The sequence below is a fragment of the Lathyrus oleraceus genome, chromosome 4 (assembly GCF_024323335.1).
Source record: "Lathyrus oleraceus cultivar Zhongwan6 chromosome 4, CAAS_Psat_ZW6_1.0, whole genome shotgun sequence".
NCBI classification, from domain to species: domain Eukaryota; kingdom Viridiplantae; phylum Streptophyta; class Magnoliopsida; order Fabales; family Fabaceae; genus Lathyrus; species Lathyrus oleraceus.
This window is the reverse complement of record NC_066582.1, coordinates 272,172,951-272,180,164: the sequence shown is the minus strand read 5'-3', so window position 1 is coordinate 272,180,164 and position 7,214 is coordinate 272,172,951.

Here is a 7,214-nt window from a genome sequence, read left to right as displayed (position 1 = left end):
ATCCAAAGGAATGGTTAGAAAGCGAACAAAAACCTAAAAGTTTTATCAAATAAAAAACTAGTAAAAATGTTAGAGATCGGGGAAAGGGGGTTGGTTATGCAATGGGAAGGTTTTAAGCACCCAAAACATCCTAGGTACTCCTAGGGATCCCTTTTCATATTTGTTGTAAGGTTGGTATTTTGTGAAAATTTATTTGTGCAAACATGATTGAAGAGATGAGAAGAGAATGTACAAGTTATTTACATTTTGTGTTTGAATGGATAAACCCATTGCCTACGTACCATCTTAAAAAGATTAGGATCAAAACCTCGTAGTTCGGGGTAAAAATCTCAAAAATGAGTTGGTGAATTGATTGGTCCAAAAGCCTTAAAGTCTTTTGTTATCCAAGGGAGAAAAGTCAATCTAAAAAACCACAAATCCACCATGTGAGGATAGCTTCAACATGCTAGTGAGGGGTTAACCCTATAATAAGCATGGAAGACTCATTGTCCATCACTAAGGATATAGGTGAGTATTACATCTACCTCAAGGATAACTCAAATCGAATAGCTAAAGGTTATGAAAAATATTAATTAAGAGAGAGGCCATTGAAACCACAAAAAGGCATTTGAATGGGTTATATTTACCAATGAAAAGTATGTACAAAATATGGTCAAAGTTGACTTAGAAGTTCAATTCAAAATAAGTATTATGAAAAGAAAGTTTGAAAATCAAAAGCCTAAGGCTTAGGTTTCTAATGTTTGAAAAGAATGTTAAATGTTTGCACAAAAGTTTTGGCTTGGGTTAGAGTGGAGGGAAGAAGAAGAATGGCTAAAGTCCTAATCATACAAGAGATAAGGGATAAGAAACAAGACCACAAATGGAGTTCCTCTCTTGAGATCATATTGATGATCCAAGTAGCTCCCATCCTTTGGAATATGCAAGAAAAATAATAGTAAGCTCAAGCATTCAATCATAATCAAACAAGCTCTTGGAGAGTTCCTTAATGGCTCTTAGATCTCTCTCTCTCTTAGAAGCTCATGGCAATGGTTCCTCACTTAGGCTCAATGTTGGAATCCCTAGCACAAGATCACACACATCAAAAAGTTCTATCAACAAACAAAAGAATGAACAAGCAAGAGTTTAGAAATTGATCCTTCCAAAGTTCTCTTTAGCATTTATAGCATTCTAAAGGCTCAATGCCTAGTTGCTCTTTGACTTTTATAGCACTCTAAAGGCCCAATGCTTAGTGGCTCTTTGACTCCAAATTTGCATAGGGAAGTCCTAGAGTCTAAGTCCATTTGTCCATTTCTTTGCATTTGGTCCACAATAATCAAACAAAACACAAACACAATGATATATACACAATTATGTGCTCAAGTGAGCAAAAGGTAAATTGCATTAACATAAACATGTGCTCAAGTGAGCAAAAGGCAAATTGCATTAACATAAACATGTGCTCAAGTGAGCAAAGGAAAAAAGCAAATGAATAATATGTGCAAGAATAGTAAATTGCATAAATGTAAAGAGCAAAAAGTAAATGTTAATAGTTAATGGTTAGTGTGCCATAAGGCAAATTTAGCGCTATGTTAAGAAATCGTAATTGGACTTATGTAGAAGTTACAACTATCTGAGGCCGGTTAATAATAATGTAGGCAACAACACAAGTTAGAAGTCTTGATTAGTGAACCAAGTTCTAACAACTTGCCATGCCAAAAAGAATATGAAAAAATGATCTTGTATTGGTTTAAGTCCTTTGCATGATTTAGAAAGCAATCTATCCTTAATGCAAAGCCATTCACTTGATCATTTGATCAAGATGAATTAGATTTGAATCAAGGAAGATTAAACCTCCCTAATCAATGCTAACTTATCAACCTTTAACTCATTGATCAAAAAGAAGAAAAGAAGAAGAAGAAGAATGGATAATGGAAATGAAGAAAATAAAATGCATTAAGTGAAAATGGAATGTACCAATCCACAAATGTTGACCAAATATAGGGAAGATCAAGGTCAAACCATAAAGAAAGAAGTGAGTTGAAGATTGGAGGTCAAGAAATAAACAAAATATTTTTGGCATTTTTAATATTTGAAAATAAACTTGAATTAAAATATTAAGGAAAGGTCAAACTTCAAATTCACTTCAAATCAACTTTGAAAAGTCCAAGTGAATTATCCTAAGTTCAACAAGGTCAAACAAAGTTTGACAAAAAATTTCAGCATTTTTAAAGGTCAGAAACTATTTTTAATCAATTAAAAATGAAGAAAAATAACCTAATTGAACTAAAATCTCAAATAAATCTCAAATTAATTAATAAATTGATGAGAATATTTTTCATAAATCCATCATCATTCAAAGAAGTTAGAAAAATATTTTTGTATTTTTTGAATATCAAAAACTATTTAAAATGAATTAAAAATAACCAGAAAAGAGAAAATTATTAAAAAATAGCAAATGATAAAATAAAAAATATTAAAAATCATTTTTAGAAACTAGAAATTAAAAGAGAAATAATGCAATTGGTCCCATATTTTTTGGACCAATAATAAAAGAGATATGGATTTTAGAAATAAAATGGAATTAAAAGAAATAAAAGGAAATAAAATCAGAACTAAGAAAATATGAAAAAAGGAAAGGCGTTGGATCCAGTCTCATTAATTGAGTTGGAACACCCAAGGGCTATGAGCGCGCGCCTACCAAATGCCTTAGTCATCTGATGGTTGTGATATAAACTGGAAAATGCATCCAACGACTCACAATTGATCTGGCAATGAGACGGTGGCCAGCGCCACCGTCTTCTCCGGTGAGCTCCGGTGGAGATCCAAAATTGCAGAGATTCAAACGTGCATCAAAATGCACGATCCAGACACCATTCGAAAGGTGAAGTGATGTACATCACTCCTATGCCACTCAATTCCACTCTAGATTCCTATTGAGAGAGAAATCAGAGATGGAAGTTTGGTGGTGTTCAACTGAACTTGCTCGATTTCAACAATTAAGCACACAATAATGATGCCTCTATAGAGAGGACTTCAGACAACACAATATCAAGGCAAATGGAGCAAAGTATAAGGAGATTCGAAGCAAAAATAAGTTGATCAAAACCTTTGGATAATGAAGAATTGAGTCACTCTCCTTGGTTCCTTTTGCAAGACAATCAATTTGGACTTAAATTTTGCATCATTTGGATTTTTAATGAAGAAGTTATGGGCACTTGAAGTTGGACTTTTTTACATTTCAATGCATTTGGCCCAAAGTGACCTATAATGTCTTGCATTATCACATGTATTTCTTTTGAGATTTTGAATTTTTTCTCAACATATAATTTTAAGTAGACACAATAAGCTTTCCAATGCATTTGGTCCCACCTCAATATCATTAAAAATGAATGAGTTATGTTCTTGGGAAGTTGACCCAAAATTAGGGTTTCAGTCAAAATGACCTATAATGTCTTGGAATGGATGATGACTTTCCAAGCTTCAAATGAAATTTTTATGAACATTAAAGTTGTTCCTATTGTCCTTAAGAACATGTTTTCTCTTGGGGTCATATCTATTTGACCAACACATAAAAAGTTAGGTCTCAAAGTATTTCAAGATAGCCATATGAATTGACTGATCAACTTCTCAAGTCCACAACTCATACCTTGGTGAATTGATGCTTGAGGGCATTCAGATAAGTTCAAATATGCATGGAATGATGGATTAAAGAACTTCCCTTGATTGTATTTGACCATGGGCTGAGGTTGCTTCATAAGCAAGGCATTGTTTGATGAAGAGATGAATTAGGTTTTCCTTGAGAAACACCTCAAACCCTTTGACTTGCTTTGATAAACATGATGAATTGAGATACTTGGGAGGCATGTTTGATGGATGAGAGATTTGGGAACCATTACCATGCTTGCTTTCATCTCCTCTTGACCTTTTCATTGCACAAAGGATCTCCTAGAAGCCTTTAGACCCTGTGATTGCTCAAGCTACAAACAAGAAATGTTTGTGACATATTTTTATGCGTTTGGTTAGTAAATAAAATGAGAAAAGCAATGATATACAATTCAAACATGCTTGGTGATCTCAAACCACTCACAAGAGGTCCCACCCAAAGGCAAAGGGAACCAAAATGTTCATGATCCTTAAGGCTTTGCAAATGCAATGTTATGGTGCCATGAGGGATCTTAGGGCCAAAATTGGGGTCTTACAGTAGGCAAGAAGATTGAGTTGCTTAGAGGTCAAATCGAAGCAACTAAGTTGACACACCTCAAAATTCAACTCCTCATATCTTTCTATATCTGTGGAGTTAGTTAAAATTGAGGTCAGATTCGTGCTCTACGCCATTTTTTCTTTCAGATCATGTCCTTCTTTTTTATTTTGGTAATGGTTAAGGATGGACCAGTCCGGTGAGGTCCACCGGAGAAGAAGACCGGAGCTCTAGCTCCGGCGGTGTGTTGACACGTCTCCCAACCACAAGATCCTTTCAAAATGTTTTAATCTCACGCATTGCTTGTAATTACCATTTGTGTTACGCATTAACTCGTGACTATGGTGGAAAGCGCATCGATGGCCACTTGACCTGCCACCTCAATTAATGAGGGAGATCAAGTGGTCAACATTTTTTTGATTTTTTGATTTTAATTTTTATTCCTTTAATTTTCATTAATTCATATTAATTTTAATATTGATCCAAAAAATATGAGAGTTTTACAAAAAAAATTCAAATAATTTGCTCTTTCATATTTTGAATTAAAATTATTTTTTGGATCATTATTAATATTTTTCATGATTTAATTGATTTTGTGAATATTTTTAATTGTTTAAAAATACTTTTAAGTCTTTAAAAATTCTGAAATTTTTTCTCCAAGGTCCTTTGACCTTGTTTGACTTATGATAAATCTCATGGTCATTTTTTTGGTGTTTTGATGAGGTTTTAGGAATTTGACAAACCATATTTAATTTAAATGCTTTATTTTAGTATTTTTAATTTGAATAAATGCCAAATAATTGTGTTGACCTCTTGTGATGACTTGTATAAGTTTGACTCTTGTTGTTGGGCCTTGGTCAAGGTTGATTTAACTTTGTTGAGTTAATATCATTGGATTTAGGGGATTGATGGAATGTACATTCCATCTCCCAAAATGAAAGAATGATATTAATTTGGTAAATGTCCTCCTTTGACCAATTTGAGTTTTGATCCATTCCCCTCCCTCTTCATCTATTTCCCCTTATTTATGCATTCATCTCATTTGGCCTATGATGTCTCTAAATCCTAAGGCTAGTTGATTGCAAAATCAACATAAGTATGGATGAGATTAGGCCACCTCTTTTGCATATTCTTTTTTGTGTGTGGTATGTTTCATGAGCATAGTTCATCATATTATGTCTCTAACATGCATTAACACCAAAATTCTATTGCTCGGCCTCAAATAGTTGTGACTTCTACATAAGTCCAATTATGATTGCTTAACATAGTGCTACATTTTGACACAAAAGGAATAACATTCTAGTTAGTGAGATTGTAAGTCTCCCCTCTTTCATGGTATTGTGTGGAAACTTGGCCTTTTTTCCTTCCTTTGGAAGATGTCTTGGTTCAAGGATCCATGCTTGTGATAAGTGGGTTGAGTATTCTCCAAAGAATGACTTAAAAAATGAAAATCAAAAGCAAAACAATACTAACTTCTAACTCATTAACAACTAACATTTAATTTCAAGCTATTTACTTTAATGCAATTTAATTTTAGTCTTTATTCATTTGCCATTATTCATACCATTCTAATTATTTATGTTAATGCAATTTTCACTTTGTCCATTTGGACCATATTTGTGATATATTCTTGTGTATATTTTGTTTGTTTGTGTGGTCTTTAACCATTAATGTACATAATAACAACAAAAACCCTAAAAAAACTTTTGTATGGACTGTTGACTTGATCTTGGACAAATTGGACTTAGAATCTAGGCAACCTCCCTATGCTAAAGGACTTGGTCAATGCCAACTTTTGTGAAACCAAGTGTTTGCAATTTGAAACTTCATCTGATACATCATTCAAGATCCCTTTGAGTTCATCTGCAACATGATCATTGTGAAGCTGTTATTTTGAACATGTGACTTGTGGAATTCATCTATTACATGGGCTAATTTGAAGAAGATCATGGAGTGGTTAAGCTTGGATGTGGCTATCTTTATTTGATGCCCTGCTCTTCAATATAATATAATTGCGCATTTGTGTGTTGCTTAATTCTAAATGTCCAAGGGAATTTGGGTTTCTGTATGACATACTTGTCTATTGGATTGTTACCTATCAGTCAGATCTTTTCAACCCTTAACTTTTAATTTTGTGCATAGGATTAGTCTTTTCATCTCCTCCCCATTTCTTTAATTTCAAAATCTCTCCCTCCTTTTTTTTAAATCTTCTTTGATTGAACTAGTTTTGTTCTAAACTTTGACCACTTTGCAAACTAAAAACTTTGGCCTTATGTCATTGTATTTTCAAACTTCTTTTCTTAATCAAACTTGTAAGTAAACTTAATTATACTTGACCTGAACTTTCAAAAAGCCAAAAAGAACTAACTCATTCAAATCATTTTTAGGCCTTTGTGCCTTTCAAACTTAAACTTTATTAAAAGCAATGCATTCACTTTGAAATTTGTATCACGAACTACGAGGTTTTGATCCCTCATTTTTATGTTGGTACGTAGACACAAGTCCGAAGGTCTTGTCAAACACAAAATATAATTAATGAATTCTTTTCTCATCCCCCCATTCTATTTGTTTGTAAACATCACTTTGTACAAAATACATATGCACACAAAAAGGGCTCCCTAGGAGTACCTAGGACACTTTGGGTGTTAACACCTTCCCTCTATGTAACCAATCCCCTTACCTGTAATCTCTGAAATTTTATTAGTTTTGATTTGAAAACTTCTTACTTTTTGGTTTTGTTCGTACTTTTCCCTTTTCCCTTGGAAATAATAAAAGCGCGGTGGCGACTCTTGTTTTATTGATCTCTAGCTTATCCATAGCTTGATGACCATGAATTTACCGCTGTAGCGGGGTATTCGTTACCATTAGAGATATTGACTAAATCTAAGGTAAACCATACAAGTTGAGTCGCCACCGCACTTCTATTTATCCAAAGGAATGGTTAGAAAGCGAACAAAAACCTAAAAGTTTTATCAAATAAAAAACTAGTAAAAATGTCAGAGATCTAGGTAAAAGGGTTGGTTATGCAATGGGAAGG